Below are 14,405 nucleotides of genomic sequence, written 5' to 3'. Positions count from 1 at the left end.
TCTATATCTAAATCGTTGCATCCCTAATCGCTTATTGATATCGGTTCTCATCGATTCTGTTATCGATGCTATTTTCTACGATTTGATGCAAAAGTCTGTGCAACAACTTGAAAATGATTTACAATTAGTACTAGTGGAATAAATACAATAAAGATCCAACATCATTAGACCTCAATATAGGTCTTGCATCTTGCGCAGGGATGAGTATCCCTTGGATTATTTCTATATCGATACATAGTCAGATACCGCTTAGCAATACTGGTTCTTATCAATACTGTTGATCCTTCTTATCTCTAATTTTTCTATATTTTCTATAATTTGATACAAAAGTCAGTGCAACAAGTTGAACATTATTTACATTCGGTATTAGTTGATTAAAAACAATAATGTTGTGAATTAAGTTCAGACATCATTGGACTTCAATGGGTATAGTTTAGATTTTATCGATATTCCGATACCGCTTATTCATACAGGTTCTTATTGATACTGTTATCAATGCTTGTTTCTATAATTTTATGCAAAAAGACAACAAGCTGTGAAAATATGTTGACGATTTCATGTTTTTTTTATCATTTATTAGCTTTACAGCAGTTTACAAAGTAAAGAGATGTTCGAAGTTCAAGTTTCAAAGCTTGAGTTGGATCGTTTGAGTGACTTTTAGTTTTAAATGCAGCAGTGTGTGGCCTAATTTTCGACAGTTCACATTCAGGATACATTCATTCACAGTTGAAGTCAGAATTACAAGTCAGCATTCATTCCAGACACTTGTAGAACAAATGACTGCAACCTTGCCATCCTCTCTATTAAGAAAGGCTCATTAAAAATATTTTGTTGAAGCTTAATATAAAACTGAACAAATTCACTAAATATCTTAAAATTGAGGATTTCTGTTGCAGGTAATCTAGACTTAAAAAAAATGTGTATAACCTTATTCTTAAGTTGAAGAATGTTTCACTAATTTGGACACTTATCAGCACATGAACCCATAATCCTGTTGACTTTGTATATTTGTGCTATTTAGCATTTATATATGCAGACATGATGTGTACTAAGCACTTTGCCGGTTTTGCGTTGGAGATACTTGTGTGGAATGGGAAGAATTTGTGTGTGTTTGTGTGGGAGTGTGTGTGTGTGTGTTGCACAGGCCTATAATTACTGTCCTAATCATTTGCCCCATCCACACCTCAAATCACGCACATACGCACACACACACACACATACACATGCATGTTGGGTTTTCATGTTTTATAGGGACTTCTCATAGATGTAATGATTTTTATATTGTACAGATTATGTATTCTGTGCTCTAACAAATGCAACACAACCCTTGCAGAAATCTTTCTGCAGTTTTACATTTTCAAAATACTTCATTCTGAATAATTTATGAACATTTTCCTTCATGGTGACCAAAAGAAATGTCCCCGCAAGGTCAAAAATTACTGGTATTGCTATAGCAGTGAAGACATTTGGTCCTCAAACAAGTGATGAATACCACACACACACAGGTTAACTGTCTGCAGTAGGGGTGTAACGGATCACGGTTGATCTGTGATTCGTACGGATCACAACTGACGGTTCGGAACACACGTGACCCACGGATTAATACATTTTTTTAAACTTGTAGATTAATCCTAAATTTTCCCAGAGATGGGTTGCGGCCGGAAGGGCATCTGCTGCGTAAAAACCTGCTGGATAAGTTGGCGGTTCATTCCGCTGTGGCGACCCCGGATTAATAAAGGGACTAAACCGAAAAGAAAACGAATGAATGATTAATTCTAAATTTGTAACGTTTGCAGAAAGAACGCCTCTTGCGGTGTGGTGAGTTTTTTAGGTTGTTAAAGGTGTTTTGTCACTACTGCATTAATGCATTCAGTGTGAGCTGCAGGATTAATCATTAAAAGATCGGGATCTCATCATCCACGTAACATAAATTATAAATGATAGGGATTTGCATATGCTTATTAATCCTTCGAATTGCTGCATTCAAATCTGTGTTTGAACAACGCAAAAATAAAGAAAGAGATTCAGTTTTTAGTCTTTTGAGTTATCAAGTTACAAACAGTCAAATAACACAGACGTACTGGGAAATCAGTTTACAGTTCAGATAAAACCACTGATGTTTATGGTGAAGATTAAAATCACCGTCATATGCATTTAACTTGAAGCTCAAAAATGAAAGTTGTAAGCAGTAATTACATTATTTACCAATAGGTAACAACAACCAGCCATCAAAAATATGCCACTGAATAATTCTTTAAAAATGACACATCTAGCAATGAAACAACTGAATCATTTATTGAAATTGAGAGTGTTGTACAAATTATATTGTTAGATTTAAACATTTAACGTTACCAGCAACAGTATAGTAACAGGGAATTTTTCACAGTACTGAATATTTTACCATTTAATTTTCATTCATTCATTCATTTTCAGCTTAGTCACTTTAATAATCTGGGGTCGCCACAGCGGAATGAACCGTCAACTTATCCAGCATATGTTCTATGCAGTGGATGCCCTTCCAGCTGCAACCATCACTGGGAAACACCCATACACTCTCATTCACACACATACACTACGGACAATAGTGTAGTGCATGACAATGAAACCATACTGCGAACCGAACCGTGAAATTTGTGATCCGTTACACAACTAGTCTTCAGTGCTTGGAAGGCTTCGAAACAGCTTTCATTACTTTCATGTTCAACAGATTAATTCAGAAATAGAACATCACTGTAGTCTTGTTTCCATTAGAGACTTGCACAAAGCTTTCTTCTACGATTTTTCTAAATGTTGATAAAAAACACACACAAAAAAGGTAACACTTTATTTTGATGGTCCATTTGAGTATTAGTTGACCGTCTGCTTAATATCTGTTGATATTGCTGCTAAACAGACATTTAACTGACCATACGAAACTTTGCAAGTACAGTATATGTCAACTTACACTAATCCTAACCCCAACCTAACAGTCTACCTATAATCTAATGAGAATTAGTTGCAATGTAACTTAAATTCAACGGACCATCAAAAAAATAACAAAAAAATAGATACTTTTGCAAATAAATCTGATTATTTCCACATTAAGTTGTTCCAAAAACCATATCAGCAGATATAGGTAGGTTTAGAGCATAGTGCATTTTGCTTTCCGCACCTTCTTTACAGGACAACAAAATATAAAACTTAAATATGACTTAGCCGGGTTGAGCCGAATTTTGAATATTCAATCTGTTAATGTATGTGTCAGATGAAAAATGCATGTACTGCATTAGGTTTATATTATATCCTGGTATGAATAAGGGCTTAAAACTGTTCTGATGGTATTGGATGTAAAAGTGGTTAAAGAGAAAGTATTGACTGAAATGTAACTGTAAATGGGGAAAACAATTTCAACAAAACAAACAAACAAACAAACAGTGCGATGGAATTTAGTTCGAAATTCTAACCAATTGCTTATTCATTATCAGAAGAGTCAAGCTTTGTTGACGCCAATAGCCTTGTGGTACTGTACGCTGACATATAGCACTGGTGTTCTCACGGCGACCTGAGTTCGATTTCCGGCTTGAGGTCCTTTGCCAATCCTTCCCTTCTCTCTGCTCCCAATGCTTTCCTGTCTGAAATCTCTACTGTCCTGTCATAATAAAGTTGAAACAAACCCTAAAAAATAAATCTTTAAAAAAAGAAAATAGGATAATTATCAAAACTCTTTGCTTATTTTGAGTGAGATGCTAATGGTCTAATCCGATTCAATGATCTATGCTAAGCTAAGCTAAAAGCACTCTCAACATTTACAGAGATTGGCTGAATGGATTAAAAAAATGCTAAAACTCCACTGTTTAACTCTAAAAATGAGCCTATTTTTTAAGTATTACAGTCAAAATTCAGCATGAAATTATTCTATTCATCTCTTTGCAGAATCATCAATTAAGTTTTATCGATTTGAATAAAATTGCTTCTTGAACAAAAAAAAAAAATGGAATATTTAACAATAATAAGGAATATATCGGGTAATTTCTGTTTTGAGTGACAGGTTGTGCTGCCCTCATACGACCAAAATCACATCATAAGAAAGAAGAAGAAATTATTTTGATTGAACGTGTATTTTAAAGGTGCAGTGTGCAAGTTTGACACCCAGTGGTTGAAGTAGGTATTGCACTCATGGATTAAAAAACTTTTTCATTCGGCTCCTCCTGTAACGTGTCCAATCAAGTTCAGATTGTCAGATTGACGTGAGCATCCCCGACTATCGAGCCTAAAGGCTTATTTAAGGCTGATTTGAACCGTTTTCTAACTTAAAGCAACTGGACGCGATAGAAGAAATTTTTTTTGTCCTAACCAACACCTGTAATTTCTATTTTAGAAATGGTTTCTATTTCTTACAGATGAACAGCAGGATAAATGACAATAATCACCTCAGGTACACCTCATGTGCTTTATTCAGTGTAAAGTGCTTATAATGTGAGTTTGAATGCCGTTTTGTAGCTGCAGATAGTTCACCTCAGATCTGAACTTTAGAACTATGCAAACCAACACATATCAGTGATTCGGCATGTACGTTTATTAATGTTCGAAATATTTAATATGTATTAATTACATTATAAACCTTACAATTTAATTGGAGTGCAGTGAGTGCACTCTTCTGTGCTTCTGAATGGCTGTATTTTTAATTTCTGTCTTGTTTCGTCTGGTGCAAACAGCCACATTGCTTGTCATTGCAAATCTCATCATGTAGCGTGTTGTTAGGACATGCGGTTACAATGTGACCTGCTCACCTAATGTTAACGTTTGTAATATTTGTATTATTTGCTAATTAATTACCTCCTCATGAGGAACTCTGAATCTGCGTCTCGTTTCGGAAGCTGTTATTGTTCAATGAAGGTCGCATTTCAGTCACAGACACATGTTTTAAGTGAATGAATGAAATATGCTGTTTTCCAACAAGGCAACCCGGGGTGCTGAAATATTATTGGCTAAAGTGGCAGTGGGCGGGTTAAAGAGACCAAAACAAAGACAGATGTTCTGACACAGAAAACACATTTTAAAAGCAGAATATCTGACTTCAGCATTGTTTTTCAGCTAAATAAGAATGTTCACTTAGCATGTTTCTTAAATATCTGCTAACATATGATGGTATTTTAATGCTTTAGAAGAGTCAAAAACTGACATACAGCACCTTTAAAGATGTAATGACGCGCACAGATAAGCACATTTTGGATTTTTACAATCCACACACGGTGCTCTCAGCTCGCTCTTCAGATGTTTAAATCCATCCCGGAGATTTTGTGTGTGTCGTAAAAGTGCGTGCGGCTCAAATGGAGAGCAGTATTTGTGTAGTAACAGCAGGAATAGCTCTTGAGAACATGTGGAATGCAGAGCGTGTTTTTGGGAGTGTGGTTTAGATGACTGATGTAGCCACCGCTTAAAGTGCCTTTTCTGGGCAGTAATGGCCGTTCCTCTCTTTAAGTAAACAGAGCCGTCGCTGCTGACATGGAAGATGAGGTTAGCTGGTTAGGGTACGTTTTTTTTTTGTCAGAGAGTTGCTGATGTTTACACAGATAACTTGAGCTTTACGTAAATGGAGCGGGAACTCTGAAGGGAGACTAATGCCACATTTAGACCTGGAAGCTGAGGTGTATCTCAAACACTTCCAGCTTATAGCTCATATTTCATAAAGTGCGCAGATGTAGTCAGTGGAATAACTACTGTGGGTTTGGTAAAAGCTTTTTGGTCGAGTCTCATGAAACACCTCCAGGTCACATTTCACTTTAAAATCAACAGGGGAAAAAATGTATGCAGAAGATCTATCAAAATATATGCATTTCTGAAGGACCGTGTGACATTGAAGAACTGGAGTAATGGCTGCTAAAAATTCAGCTTTAAGTTCAAATAGAAACCGGTTATTTGAAATCGTAATACTATTTCTGTATAAGGTTGTCATGGTGGTGCAGTGGGTAGCACGATCGTCTCACAGCAAGAAGGTCACTGGTTGTCAGTTGACATTTCTGTGTGGAGTTTGCATGTTGGCGTGGGTTTCCTCCAGGTGCTCCAGTTTCCCCCACAGTTCAAAGACATGTGCTATAGGTAGGCCCACACGGAATCTGCGCGCACAGATGTCTGCAGATATTCCGCAGATTTTCCGCAGATTTTTAGCCCATCATTAATTCTGTTTATTTACTTGAGTAAATGTGGGTAAATCTATATTTGTTCAGTTTTTAAATTAATTACAGTAATATTATTGACTCATTTGAAAATGTTAAAATATATATTATATGAGAGACAAATCAATTGAATCTAATTGGATTTGCTTTTTAAACATTAAATAAAAGTTAAAAATATATTATTTTTTTATTTCATATATTAAGGATTTTAGTTATGATACTCCCAAAATAATTCCGCAGTAATCCGCAGATTTTTACCAAAATTCTCCGCAGAAATAGCAAAAAACGTCGGCAGATTCCATCTGGCCCTAGCTATAGGTGAATTGAATAAACTAAATTGGCCATAGTGTATATGTGTAAAGTAATGTGTATGGGTATATCCCAGTGTTGGATTGTGGCCGGAAGGGAATCTACTGTGTGAAACATATGTGCATAAGTTGGCAGTTCATTCCACTGTGGCGACCCCTGATTTATAAAGGGACCAGGCCAAAAAGAAAATGAATATATATATATATATATATATATATATATATATATATATATATATATATATATATATATATATATATATATATATATATATATATATATATATATATATATATATATCTATATATATATATATATATATATATATATCTATATATATCTATATATATATATATATATATATATATATATATATATATATATATATATATATATATATATATATATATATATATATATACATATATACATATATACACAGTTGAAGTCAGAATTATTAGCCCCCTTTAAATATTTTTTCTTTTCTAATTATTTCCCAAATGATGTTTAACAGAGCAAGGAAATTTTCACAGTATGTCTGATAATATTTTTTCTTCTGGAGAAAGTCTTATTTGTTTTATTTTGGCTAGAATAAGAGCAGTTTTTAATTTTTTATGAACCATTTTAAGGTAAAAATTATTAGCCTCTTTATACCATCATTATACAATAACTTGCCTAATTACCCTATCCTGCCTAGTTAACCTAATTAACCTAGTTAAGCCTTTACATGTCACTTTAAGCTGTATAGAAGTGTCTTGAAAAATATCTAGTAAAATATTATTTACTGTCATCATGGCAACGATAAAATAAATCATTATTACAAATGAGTTATTAAAACTATTATGTTTAGAAATGTGTTGCAAAAAATCTCTCCGTTAAACAGAAATTGGGGGAAAAAAAATAAACAGGGGAGCTAATAATTCAGGGGGACTAATAATTCTGACTTCAACTGTATATATTGTTAATAGAAAGTGACTTGTGTGAATCATCTGTGGTTTGTTTATAATAATGTTTTTTATTTTATTTTTTTTAAATAGAAAAAAATCTGAATGAATATTAACAAATATACACAAATAAACCTAAATTTAAAAAATATATATATTTTTCAAATAAAATATATATATAAATATTTTTTTTATTTTTGTTAAGGGAAAGTGAATTATGTGAGTGTTCATCTTCTGTATTCTTTTATATGCTGTTAAATACATTCATGTGTCAGGCATTGTTTTTGATTATAACTGGTAGGTTTATGAAACTACTGTGAATAATTATTTTTTTTTCTGTGCTGCAACCGCAACTGTCTATTTCTCTGCATTATGATAGATGTGTGCATGTCAAAGCAGACATTAAGTATTCTGTTCTTTTCCTTTCTTGCTGCCACTTTTGTCAGAGCTCAACCCTTCAGGTGAGTGACAGAAAGAAATCCACTGTCATCAAAAGGACTGCTAAACATGTATGTGTTTGCTTATGGGTCAAATATGATCATTTTAACAGCAGCAAAAAAAAAAAAAAAACCTAAACAAAGGTTTTTTTTTTACCTTTAAGTTCAATAACTTTTTCTAAAATGACAATAATTTTCTAATTTTCATAAATTCGGTACACATTTACATAGGTACAACGGTTGTCCTTCGTGGGCGATTTTGAACCCCCAGATATGAAACACATTTTTACACCTCAAACATACATTGCACACAATAATCTGATGCTTTAACTTTTATAATGCTGTCTTGCTAAAAACTTACACTTACAGTTGAAGTCACAATCGTTAGCGCTCCTGTACAATTAATTTTTTTTTCCGTTTTCAAATATTTTCCAAATAATATTTAATAGAGCAAGGAATTGTTCACAGTATTTCCTGCAATATTTTTTCTTCTGGAGAAAGTCTTATTTGTTTTATTTTGGCTAGAATAAAAACATTTTTAATAAAAAAAACAACATTTTAAGGTTAATATTATTTTTTTGCAGCAATTTTTTTTCGATTGTCTACAGAACAAACCATTGTTATACAATGACTTGCCTAATTATCCTAGTTAAACCTTTATTATCACTGTCATCATGGAAAAGATAAAAGAAATCAGTTATTATTTAAACTTTTAATTATTAAAACTATTATGTTTAGAAATGTGTTGAAAAAAAATTGTATTTCTGTTCAACAGAAATCAGGGGAAAATATACAGAGGCTAATAATTCGGGAGGGCTAATAATTCTGACTTCAACTGTATGCAGGTATTTTTAGCATTAGAAAATACTCCCTTTAGTCAGAAATGAATGATGCCCACTGATTAAACATTGATGAAAAACTCCACACTGATAAGTGAAAAACCTAGACATTCACAGCCTTTGTGATGAAGATAAGGTTGTTTCTTTATGCAAAATAGATTTAAGGATTGCAAATAAATGTATCTGCTTTGTTTTAGTGGTTTAATGGTTAAGACGGGACATTTTTGACTTGAAGGACAACAAACGATATATACAGAATACAGACAACACATTGGTAAAGCAATATTTTAATTCCCAAAAGCATTTATGATCTACATTTGCTGCAGTAGTAGATGTGTCCAGTAGAGGGAAGGGGAGGTTACAGCGTCATACAGGTGATTTTACTCCTTATCTGCCAGACAGAAGGGTGTGTTTATTACATGTCTGTCTGCTTTGCTCTGGAGCAGATTGTGCCGAACTGCCAACTTTTGTCAGCTGAAACCCCATAGTAGTTTAAAATAACAGTAAGATTTTAAGGTAATATTTCAATAATGTAAAGCTGAAGCTCATGCAGCATGCTAGTGTTTCATAAAAGTGTTTTATTAAGATTCTACAGCTTCTTTGTATTTAAATTCATTCATTAAATTCATTTAAATTATTCTGAAAACTACTGATGACATTTCTTTCATATTTAAAATAAAAATGTTGTCATCATTCCATTTTCATGTTATTTTATGCAAAAGAAAATGTTTTAACATTAGAAGTGTTAAGAAATCAGTAATGGGGGAGTGATGCTGATTTTTTATTTCTCAACAAGTGTACAACACATTGTAAAAACTATCTAGAAAATAGCAGATTTTCGTATTTTGTGTTTCATGTTTTTTATTTTTCCCTATTTTTCATGCTTTTGAATTGCATTATGGAACTTTTAACCATGAAAAGTTTGAAAAAGTGACTTTTATTAACATTTTAATAGTTTAAAGTGATTTATTGTCTGGGCTGGTGTTGTATATTATGCTACAAAGACATAATTCTCAACATATTATTTTTCTTATGCAATATATTATTTTAAATGACTAAAATGTCACTTTTTTTAAACTGTAGAGTTGAATTTTCAACATCGAAAGTCAACAGAGCAGAGATCAAGGTCCCATAATGCAATTCACATCCGTTAAATAAACTGAAAACCCCAAATACAGAAACTGTTAATTAACAGATATTATTTACAGTGCAGCGTTGGTGTAATTAGTTACAAATTATCTAGTTCATTAATTCATTCATTTTTCTTCAGCTTAGTGCCTTTATTCATCAAGGGTCGCCACAGCGGAATGAACCGCCAACTTATCCAGCAAATTGCAAGTTTTACACAGTTTTACACATACACTGTGGCCAATTTAGTTTATTAAATTCACCTGTAGCACGTCTTTGGACTGTGGGGGAAACCGGAGGAAACCCACGCCAAAACAGGAAGAACATGCAAACTCCACACAGAAATGCCAACTGACCCAGCCGGGACTCGAACCAGCGACCTTCTTGCTGTAGGGTGACAATGCTAACCACTGAGCCACTGTGTCGCCAGTTATCTATCTACTGTAAATAAATCATGAATTTCCAGCATGATACTTCATTCGATTTAAAAAGAAACCGTATTTGTTAATGATTATAGCTTATAGTTTCATTAGCAGTAAAAAGCAAAACATTCGTACTGCCTTACATTGTTTAGTTTAATCGAATGATATTCTCTAGTCATCTCAACTGATCTAATGTTTGACTCGCATTAGTCCAACTGCCAAAAAATATTAAGTTACCTCATATAAAAATTGAATTGAAACGTGTGTATGGGTTTCCCAGTACTGGGTTGCAGCTGAAAGGGCATCCGCTGTGTAAAACATATGCTGGATAAATTGGTGGTTCATTCTGCTGTGCTGACGCCTGATGAATAAAGGGACTAAGCCGAAGGAAAATGAATGAATGAATGTTAAAGCTACGTAAAAGCATTTGTCTGTATCATTTTTAACAGTGTACACTTCTTTCCTTTAACCCTAAATTAGCTCAGTTTAACAAAAGCAACCACCGACAAGTATACAATAGTATACGTAAACTCTTTATGTGTAACTCTTCAGTTATTTATTTATTTGTAACTGATGATTTTTGATTGTTGTCAATGTTTTACAAAGATACTGTACATTTTTTATGACTTTTTTTTTTACATTCTAAAGTTACACATTAGCTCTGTTTTGTGTAGCCACACAGCACAGTTTGCTTTCCATTACCTTTGAGACATAACAGGAAAGCATTAATAAAACTCCAGATGCACTGATTTACTACACACACACACACTGATACTAGATATTTCCAGTATCTGATTCTGTTCAGTGCAGCACAGCGGCTCAGCGTTTAACACTTTCGCCTTACAGCAAGAAGGTTGCTGGTTCGAGTCCAGACTGGGCCAGTTGGGATTTCTGTGTGGAGTTTGCATGTTCTCCCCATGTTTGTGTGGGTTTCCTCCACAGTCCAAAGACATGCGCATTGAATAAACTAAACTGGCCATAGAGTGTGTATGTCTGAATGTGAGTGTGTATGGGTGTTTCCCAGTATTGGGTTGTGGCTGGAAGGGCATCCACTGCGTAAAACATATACTGGAATAGTTGGTGGTTCATTCCGCTGTGGCGACTCCAGATAAATAAGAGAGTGTTTCCTCTAGGATTTCTTTCCTGCTGTGGCGGCAGGCCTTTTTTACACAGATCTACCAACAACCTGTTTCTTTATTTCAATGACAAATGTTGTGAGCGCAGTATGACAAGTCGAGATCACTCTTTGCTTGCGTGCCGACACAGATATATACACTAGATATGACATACTGATCCCGAGCATGCGTCAATAGCCCCGCCACATTTGTACAGTGCTCCCAGGACAAATGTCATTCAACAGCACTAGTCAAGACAGTGTGCCAACGTGAAGATGCTGGACTTTAGCACTGTGTACAGGTGTATTAACGAGCAAATAAAGAAAACAAAGCACAAAGGCAGAACATTTCATAGGTAAAATTCAGTTTCTTATGTTTTTGTATGTTATGAACTTTTGTGCTAAACAAGTAGCGTTATTGATGATAATACAATCACTTACTGCGTTCACCATAAGGCAAAGTAGCTCCAACTTGCACTAAATACCAAGCTTATGGTAGTTTTGTTGAATAAAATAAGCAAACAATGTTATGAAATATGACAACAAGACGCTGCGGTTCCAGAAACTTGTAACGTTATTATTGTCCGCTCAGTAAACGAGTGGCTCATAACAGAGATTCATTCACAAACTAATCGCGAAATGAGAAGTGAAAGCAGGAGAGGGGGTGTGTTTTAGGACATAGATTAGATCAAATTTAACAGGGAGGGTGGATTGTACATTTCCATACACACGAACACTTGTTCTTTGTCAGCAATGCCCGTGCAGTCACTTGTCCTTCAATGTAGAAAAGTGATGTAAAATTATAATTTTCGTAATTTAAAAAAATATTTGCATAATGACCACCGGGAGAACTCCCGATCATAGATATATGCTTATTTGTGTATTTCTCTGGCTCTTGATAGCCACAGTCCTCCACTGCACCTTGGTCTCGCATTCATTTCAATGGAGCGCAACCCTGTACAAAAATGGCAGCTCTATTGACGCCTTCCTTCCAATAGACAACAAAAGGGTAGGCGACATCTAACGTAAATATCTATGGCACGCCGATTTCCTCTGCTGGTGCACTAAACTTCTTGCACGTCCCCTCAAATATACGCTGCTCAGGTCCATTTTCTTGTGCGCTCTCAAATAAACGATGCTGAAGTGCGATTTAGTGCGTTTAGGTAACGAGTATGTCTCCAACATTTAATAGATTTGCTAGGAATATTTCTGAATGTCTCCAATAGACCTACAGATCGGTATTCAGTGTTTCCTCTAGGATTTTTTCCTGCTGTGGCGGCAGGCCTTTTTTACACAGATCTTCCAGCTACCTGTGGCGTTATTTCAATGACAAATGTTGTGAGCGCAGTATTACAAGTCGAGATCGCATTTATGTAATAGCCTACGAGCATGCGGATCTCTTTGCTAGCGCGCCGATTTCCTCTGCTCATGCACAAAACTTCTTTCACGCCCACTCAAATATAAGCCGCTTTAAGAGTGCGCTGATCTTCTTGTGCGCTCTCAAATAAACCCTGCTGAGGTACTATTTAGTGCGTTTATGTAAAGAGTATGTCTCCAGCATTTATTAGATTTGCTAGGAATATTTACGAATGCCTCCGGTATTAATGCGTCCTGAAATAAAGTAAAACGGCTATATATCGTGTTTGCTGGCCTCCCGCATCACGCACCTGTCACAGTCAGCCAGTCAGTCATTCAGCACATAACCTTAAAGGGTTAAACAAATGACGCACAGCATTACTACGGTTACAGAAAAGTTCGTGCTGTTATAATTCACTTACCTTTGAATATGTTTTGGTGCGATTATCACCTGCTATTAAAAAAAATAGAATGTTTTGAATGAGAAGCTATAATGTAGCCGTGGCGGGATGAATCTTGGCGTGGCGCCCCGCCATGAAAGAATGAATGTAGCGGAAACCATGGAATTAATGCGTCCTGATGTAAAGTGAAACGGCTATACGTCGTGTTTGCTGGCCTCACACATCATGCACCTGTCAGTCAGCCAGTCAGTAAGTCAGCATGTAACCTTAAAGGGTTAAAAAATAACGCACAGCACTACTACGGCTACAGAAAGGTTTGCGCTGTTATAATTCACTTACCTTTTTAATACGTTTTGGTGTGATTATCACCCGCTATTAAAAAACATAAAATGTTTTGAATAAGAAGCTATAATGTAGCCGTGGCGGGATGAATCTTGGCGTGGCGCCCCGCCATGGAAGAATGAATGTAGCGGAAACCATGGTATTAATGCGTCCTGAAGTAAAGTGAAACGGCTATACGTCGTGTTTGCTGGCCTCACACATCACGCACCTGTCAGTCAGCCAGTCAGTCAGTCAGCACGTAACCTTAAAGGGTTAAACAAATAACGCACAGCACTACTACGGCTACAGAAAAGTTTGCGCTGTTATAATTCACTTACCTTTTTAATACGTTTTGGTGTGATTATCACCCGCTATTAAAAAACATAAAATGTTTGAATAAGAAGCTATAATGTAGCCGTGGCGGGATGAATCTTGGCGTGGCGCCCCGCCATGGAAGAATGAATGTAGCGGAAACCATGGTATTAATGCGTCCTGAAGTAAAGTGAAACGGTTATACGTCGTGTTTGCTGGCCTCACACATCACGCACCTGTCAGTCAGCCAGTCAGTCAGTCAGCACGTAACCTTAAAGAGTTAAACAAATAACGCACAGCATTACTACGGCTACAGAAAGGTTCGCGCTGTTATAGTTCACTTTCCTTTGAATACGTTTTGGTGCGATTATCACCTGCTATTAAAAAAAAACAACTAAATGTTTTGAATAAGAAGCTGTAATGTTGCCGTGTCGGGATCAATTTTGGCATGGCGCCCCGCCATGGAAGAATGAATGTAGCGGAAACCTCGAGAGACTAAGCTGAAGAAAAATGAATTCATCTGTTCAAACTTTCAGCAGAAATGACTTTGCATCACCTCAAGGGAAGAGAATGAATTAGGTGTTGTACATGTTGGTGTTTGCTAAGCTGAAGTAATTCAGGGTTAAAGGAATGAAGTCTACACTGATAAAAGGGACAAATGTTTTAA

At 35.4% G+C, this 14,405-nt stretch overlaps 1 protein-coding gene across 1 annotated transcript in view; it reads left to right on the top strand.

Moving 5' to 3' along the window:
- bbs9 (Bardet-Biedl syndrome 9) overlaps nucleotides 1-14,405 on the top strand; it is a 256,360-nt gene that overhangs the window by 81,583 nt on the left and 160,372 nt on the right. The window lies entirely within an intron of this gene.

Source organism: Danio aesculapii, chromosome 16, assembly GCF_903798145.1.
Source record: "Danio aesculapii chromosome 16, fDanAes4.1, whole genome shotgun sequence".
NCBI lineage: Eukaryota > Metazoa > Chordata > Actinopteri > Cypriniformes > Danionidae > Danio > Danio aesculapii.
The sequence above is the reverse complement of the archived record's forward strand: the minus strand, read 5'-3'. Positions and strand labels throughout refer to the sequence as shown.